The 6,267-nt window shown below is 29.0% G+C and overlaps 3 non-coding genes across 3 annotated transcripts in view; all 3 read right to left on the bottom strand.

The window, feature by feature from the left end:
• Positions 1–378, bottom strand: part of LOC123304000 — a 4,577-nt gene extending 4,199 nt beyond the window's left edge. The window contains exon 1 of the ribosomal RNA XR_006536062.1: positions 1–378. This exon is cut by the window's left edge and continues 4,199 nt beyond it. This is a non-coding gene — a ribosomal RNA (large subunit ribosomal RNA).
• Positions 379–1,013: 635 nt separating this feature from the next.
• Positions 1,014–1,168, bottom strand: LOC123303997. Its single transcript, XR_006536059.1, has one exon. It is a non-coding gene; the product is annotated as a 5.8S ribosomal RNA (ribosomal RNA).
• A 953-nt stretch (positions 1,169–2,121) lies between these two features.
• Positions 2,122–4,277, bottom strand: LOC123303999. The gene has a single exon (XR_006536061.1). It is a non-coding gene; the product is annotated as a small subunit ribosomal RNA (ribosomal RNA).
• Positions 4,278–6,267: the final 1,990 nt, after the last annotated feature.

Below are 6,267 nucleotides of genomic sequence, written 5' to 3'. Positions count from 1 at the left end.
ACGGTACTTGTTCGCTATCGGTCTCGTGGTAATATTTAGCCTTAGATGGAGTTTACCACCCACTTAGAGCTGCACTCTCAAGCAACCCGACTCTAAGGAAAGATTCACCTATCATCAATAATAATCACTACGGGCCTGGCACCCTCTATGGGTATATGGCCCCATTCAAGATGGACTTGGATGTATTATATAACAATAGGTTTATATTGAATCTTCCTAAACACTACATTCCCCAAGTGTCTGTTTATCAGCCACGGGGTTCAGTGCTGGGCTTATCCCTGTTCGCTCGCCGCTACTAAGGGAATCCTAGTTAGTTTCTTTTCCTCCGCTTAATAATATGCTTAAATTCAGCGGGTAATCTCACCTACTCTGAGGTCGTAAAAGTTTTTAGAAGTATTAAAACAAAAATTTTTTTTATATATTATGTTTTTGTTATATTTTATAAGTAAACAATTTTCTTAATTATTCATACTCAAATTTTTTTAATATTATTATATAATATTATTTTTATATTTATCTAAAGAGAAGAAAATAAAAAATAAATAATTATATATATTAATTTTTTTCGAGTATATTGAAAATTTTATTACAAATAAAATATTCCATAACAAAATATTAATATATAATATTTTTGTTTATTCTTCTTTATTTAATATTTTAAAAATATATTATTAATATCATTTATTATTAATATTATTATTAACATAAAGTTTTATATTATTATATATAAATGATAAAAAATAATATTGATATATTAATTTAAAAATGTCGACAAATAATAAAAAATATATAAATTTTAAATGCTATTAAAAACATTTTATATTTATTTTTTTCTTATATTTGGCGTAAAACATTCATATATAAATAATTTTACATTTCTTTTATAAAAATTTTATTTATCAATTTAATTAAATATGAAAAAATAAATTTTCTTTTTTAATTATTGATAAATTTCTTTTTCATAAAAAAAATTTTATGTAAAATAATCTTTTATTATATTAATATAATGTATACGACCCTCAGCCAGATGTGGTCCGGGAACAGTATCCAAGGACCGCAATGTGCGTTCGAAATGTCAATGTTCATGTGTCCTGCAGTTCACAAGTTGACGCGCAATTAGCTGCGTTCTTCATCGACCCACGAGCCAAGTGATCCACCGTCCAGGGTAATCTTTTTAAATTTTAAATGTAAGTATTATTATTAATAATAATCTTTATTTTTAATATAAAAAATAAAATTATTAATTTATATATCTTTATAAATTCTTTTAAAATAAAAAAATTTTTCTAGAATATAAATTATATATTTTATTTTAAATATATATATATATAAATTAAAGATATTATGGTATTAATAAATATATACATAACATTTTTGATATTTTTGTTAGTGCTAGCTAGATATAATAATTAATATTTGGTATATTTTATAGAAATGTATTTATTTTTTTTTTATAAATTATTTTCTACATAAAAATATATATAATATTAATATGGTACAAAACAAATGGGTTTGTTTTTTAACATAATAACTTTTAATAAAAAAAAAGAAATATCAAGACAAAACATAAAGAAATTTAAATTTGAAATAAATTTTATTCTTTAAAAAAATTTTATCTTGTGTTTTCTTTATTTTTATTATATAACATAGAAAAATAAAAATATAGATTATATCAATTATAATCTTATTTTATTTTTCTTAATAGAGATTATATACATATAAACAAATAATTTCAATATATTCTATTTTTAATTTCACTTTTTTATAAGAGAAATTATTTATAGATTTTATTAATAATTATTGTTTAATAATAATAATAATATTGAATATAAAAATATTTTATATGTAACAAATATATTATTAATATTTATATAATATTCTCTATATTATATGTATAGATATATTATGTGTATAAAAAAAGTTTGGCGTATTACTTTAATATGATATCATAACCAAAATAAATCTCTTTTAACACATAATTACTATTATATATTTTGAGAAAATTACATATTAATATGTTATTTTGTTAAAAAAAATATTTCTTATCAATAATATTTTTATTTTTTGGAATATTTAAAAACAATACAAAAAATATAAATAAATATATTTTATATATATCGTTAATGATCCTTCCGCAGGTTCACCTACGGAAACCTTGTTACGACTTTTACTTCCTCTAAATGATCAAGTTTGGTCATCTTCCCAGCAACATCGGCAATATCAGAAATATTGCCGCGTACCAGTCCGAAGACCTCACTAAATCATTCAATCGGTAGTAGCGACGGGCGGTGTGTACAAAGGGCAGGGACGTAATCAACGCGAGCTTATGACTCGCGCTTACTGGGAATTCCTCGTTCATGGGGAACAATTGCAAGCCCCAATCCCTAGCACGAAGGAGGTTCAGCGGGTTACCCGGACCTTTCGGCCTGGGAGGACACGCTGATTCCTTCAGTGTAGCGCGCGTGCGGCCCAGAACATCTAAGGGCATCACAGACCTGTTATTGCTCAATCTCGTGCGGCTAGAATGCCGCCTGTCCCTCTAAGAAGAATTATTTGTACGCCGGCAGTAAAAACCACATCAAAAAACTGCGTACCCATACACCATAACATATGCAACATAAAGCACAATATATACAAAATATAATCTTGATCGTTAAATCTCAAAAATACATGCATATATAAATACAATACATAACACACATGAAAATGAATGAAATGGGAAACAAACAGCCGATGGGCCTTGAGATGCCGGTAAAGTACGTCTATTTAGCAGGCTAGAGTCTCGTTCGTTATCGGAATTAACCAGACAAATCGCTCCACCAACTAAGAACGGCCATGCACCACCACCCACCGAATCAAGAAAGAGCTCTCAATCTGTCAATCCTTCCGGTGTCCGGGCCTGGTGAGGTTTCCCGTGTTGAGTCAAATTAAGCCGCAGGCTCCACTCCTGGTGGTGCCCTTCCGTCAATTCCTTTAAGTTTCAGCTTTGCAACCATACTTCCCCCGGAACCCAAAAGCTTTGGTTTCCCGGAAGCTGCCCGCCGAGTCATCGGAGGAACTTCGGCGGATCGCTAGCTGGCATCGTTTATGGTTAGAACTAGGGCGGTATCTGATCGCCTTCGAACCTCTAACTTTCGTTCTTGATCAATCAAAACATTTTTGGCAAATGCTTTCGCTTCTGTCCGTCTTGCGACGATCCAAGAATTTCACCTCTAACGTCGCAATACGAATGCCCCCATCTGTCCGTATTAATCATTACCTCGGAGTTCCGAAAACCAACAAAATAGAACCGAGGTCCTATTCCATTATTCCATGCACACAATATTCAGGCAAAATTTGAGCCTGCCTTAAGCACTCTAATTTGTTCAAAGTAAACGTACCGGCCCACCTCGACACTCAATTAAGAGCACCGCGACGGGATTGCAATTGGGGGCTGCCACCGCTCTTAACGGTTAAACACTTACGACAAATTACATAATAAAAATATATATAATGCATTAAATAAATAATAACACTAAAATATACTTTATACATAATCTGTACCACCCACCGGTAGGACGTCCCACATAACATGCTAGTTAAACAATGCGAGCATTGTACCAACAGTGTAGGACACAGATTCGACTACGAGCTTTTTAACCGCAACAACTTTAATATACGCTATTGGAGCTGGAATTACCGCGGCTGCTGGCACCAGACTTGCCCTCCAATGGATCCTCGTTAAAGGATTTAAAGTGTACTCATTCCGATTACGGGGCCTCGGATGAGTCCCGTATCGTTATTTTTCGTCACTACCTCCCCGTGCCGGGAGTGGGTAATTTGCGCGCCTGCTGCCTTCCTTGGATGTGGTAGCCGTTTCTCAGGCTCCCTCTCCGGAATCGAACCCTGATTCCCCGTTACCCGTTACAACCATGGTAGGCGCAGAACCTACCATCGACAGTTGATAAGGCAGACATTTGAAAGATGCGTCGCCGGTACGAGACCGTGCGATCAGCTTAAAGTTATTCAGAGTCACCAAATTAAACGATGCAAATTAAAATTTACACCGATTGGTTTTGATCTAATAAAAGCATTCCTTCCATCTCTGGTCGGAACTCTGTTTGCATGTATTAGCTCTAGAATTACCACAGTTATCCAAGTAAATGTGGGTACGATCTAAGGAACCATAACTGATATAATGAGCCTTTCGCGGTTTCACCTTAATTTGGCTTGTACTGAGACATGCATGGCTTAATCTTTGAGACAAGCATATGACTACTGGCAGGATCAACCAGGGAACTATTTGTATTTATAATATTAAATATATAATAATATACATGATATTTTTGTTTTCTTATTATAAGAAAAAAAATTTTCATACAATAATTATTAATATATAATAATATTATTACAATTTCATTTTAAATATCAGATGGTCTCACCCATTACTGATATAAATTTTTTTTTTTTTATATCTCTATTGTTTTAAAATTAATAGAAAAAACATATGAGATATATATATTATTATTAATTTTTTTTTTTTTCAAATATATATTTTATTATGTCATTTATATAATTTTTTTGCTTTTACAAAAAGAAATATATAACATGTTATTCATAATAAATATTATTGAATAAAAAAAAAAAAAAATAATTATGATTTTTGTCAGACCATCACCAAATGGGTCTTAAAATATTTCAAACATTTTCTCATACTCGTCGCTAGATTGAAAGCGTCATTTATTTTTTAATTTTATTTAAAAAGTTAATTTTAAATAAAAAACGTTATAATAACACTTAATATTCTCGCTTGGTATGAGGTGAGTCAATGTAATATTATTTATAAAAATAATTTTTATATAAATATTGTGTGCTCATATGGGAGTGTAAAGTTTAAAACTTATAACCCATGAACTTGCTTTGACAAAAAAATTTATATGTTATTCTATTTATAATCAATAATTTAATAAAAAAAAATTTTTTTTTAATATTGATATAAAAAGATATACATATAGAGGTTTTTTTACAAAATTCTCATTAATTTTTTTACAAAAATAATAATACAATATTTAATATCAAAATAATCCAAACTGATTACCATCCAGACTATTATCAATATATATAAGATTGTATTATTATTCATTTCAATACATATTTATTAAAACTGAGATAAAATTTCATATATTAATAAATATGCATGTGTAAAAAAAAAAATTTTTATATAATAATTGAAAATGTTTTTGCTATTATTTTGTATACATACATTAAATAATTGATAACAATTTAATACAATGTACAACTAAAAAATAATAACAGCATATACATATTCGAAACATTACTAGCAAAAAAACCAAAATACAATATTAAATATCAAAATAAACCAAACTGATTACCATCCAGAATATTTTGAGTATATATATATATAATTTTGTATATTTTGCGTTCATGTTAATAAAATATATAAATGATACATATTTGAAAAGTGTTATTCTTCTTTCTGTTTTTTCGTAATATCATGGTGTCCATAGACATGCAAAAGCGTCATACCAAGCCATATACATACCTACACCACCTTTGTTGAATGATACACGAACAGTATGAAAATTAAACAACATATTCAATATCATTTTATATTATACTAAAATAAATGTTATTCTATTAAGAAAGTGTATATTTTTAAATTTGGCATTCATTACATAGTCAAAATACAATAATAATATAGATGATACATATACGATAATTGTTATTTTTCTTTCTGTTTTTTCGTGATATCATGGTGTCCATAGAATTGCAACGACGTCATACCAAGCCATATACAACTCTACACCACCTTTGTTGAATGATACACTTAGAGTATGAAAAATAAACAAATTATACTATATCATACTATATCATATATGTAAGACTGTTGAACATAATACCACAAAATACACTATTTCATATAGATATACATTCATTCTTGTCAACATAAAAGTACGTTATAAATGATACATATACAATAAGTTTTATTCCTCTTTCTGTTATTCCGTAATATCATAGTGTCCATAGAATTGCAACGACGTCATACCAAGCCATATACAACTCTACACCACCTTTGTTGAATGATACACGGACAGTATGAAAAATAAACAACCTATTCTATACCATTTAATATCATACTAAAACATGAAACAAATGTTATTCTATTAAAAAGTGTATTATTTTATTATATTTAGTATTCATTACACAGTCAACATACATAAATGATACATATACGATAAGTGTTATTCCTCTATCTGTGCATCCGTA

This window comes from Chrysoperla carnea (assembly GCF_905475395.1).
Source record: "Chrysoperla carnea chromosome X unlocalized genomic scaffold, inChrCarn1.1 SUPER_X_unloc_175, whole genome shotgun sequence".
NCBI lineage: Eukaryota > Metazoa > Arthropoda > Insecta > Neuroptera > Chrysopidae > Chrysoperla > Chrysoperla carnea.
The sequence above is the reverse complement of the archived record's forward strand: the minus strand, read 5'-3'. Positions and strand labels throughout refer to the sequence as shown.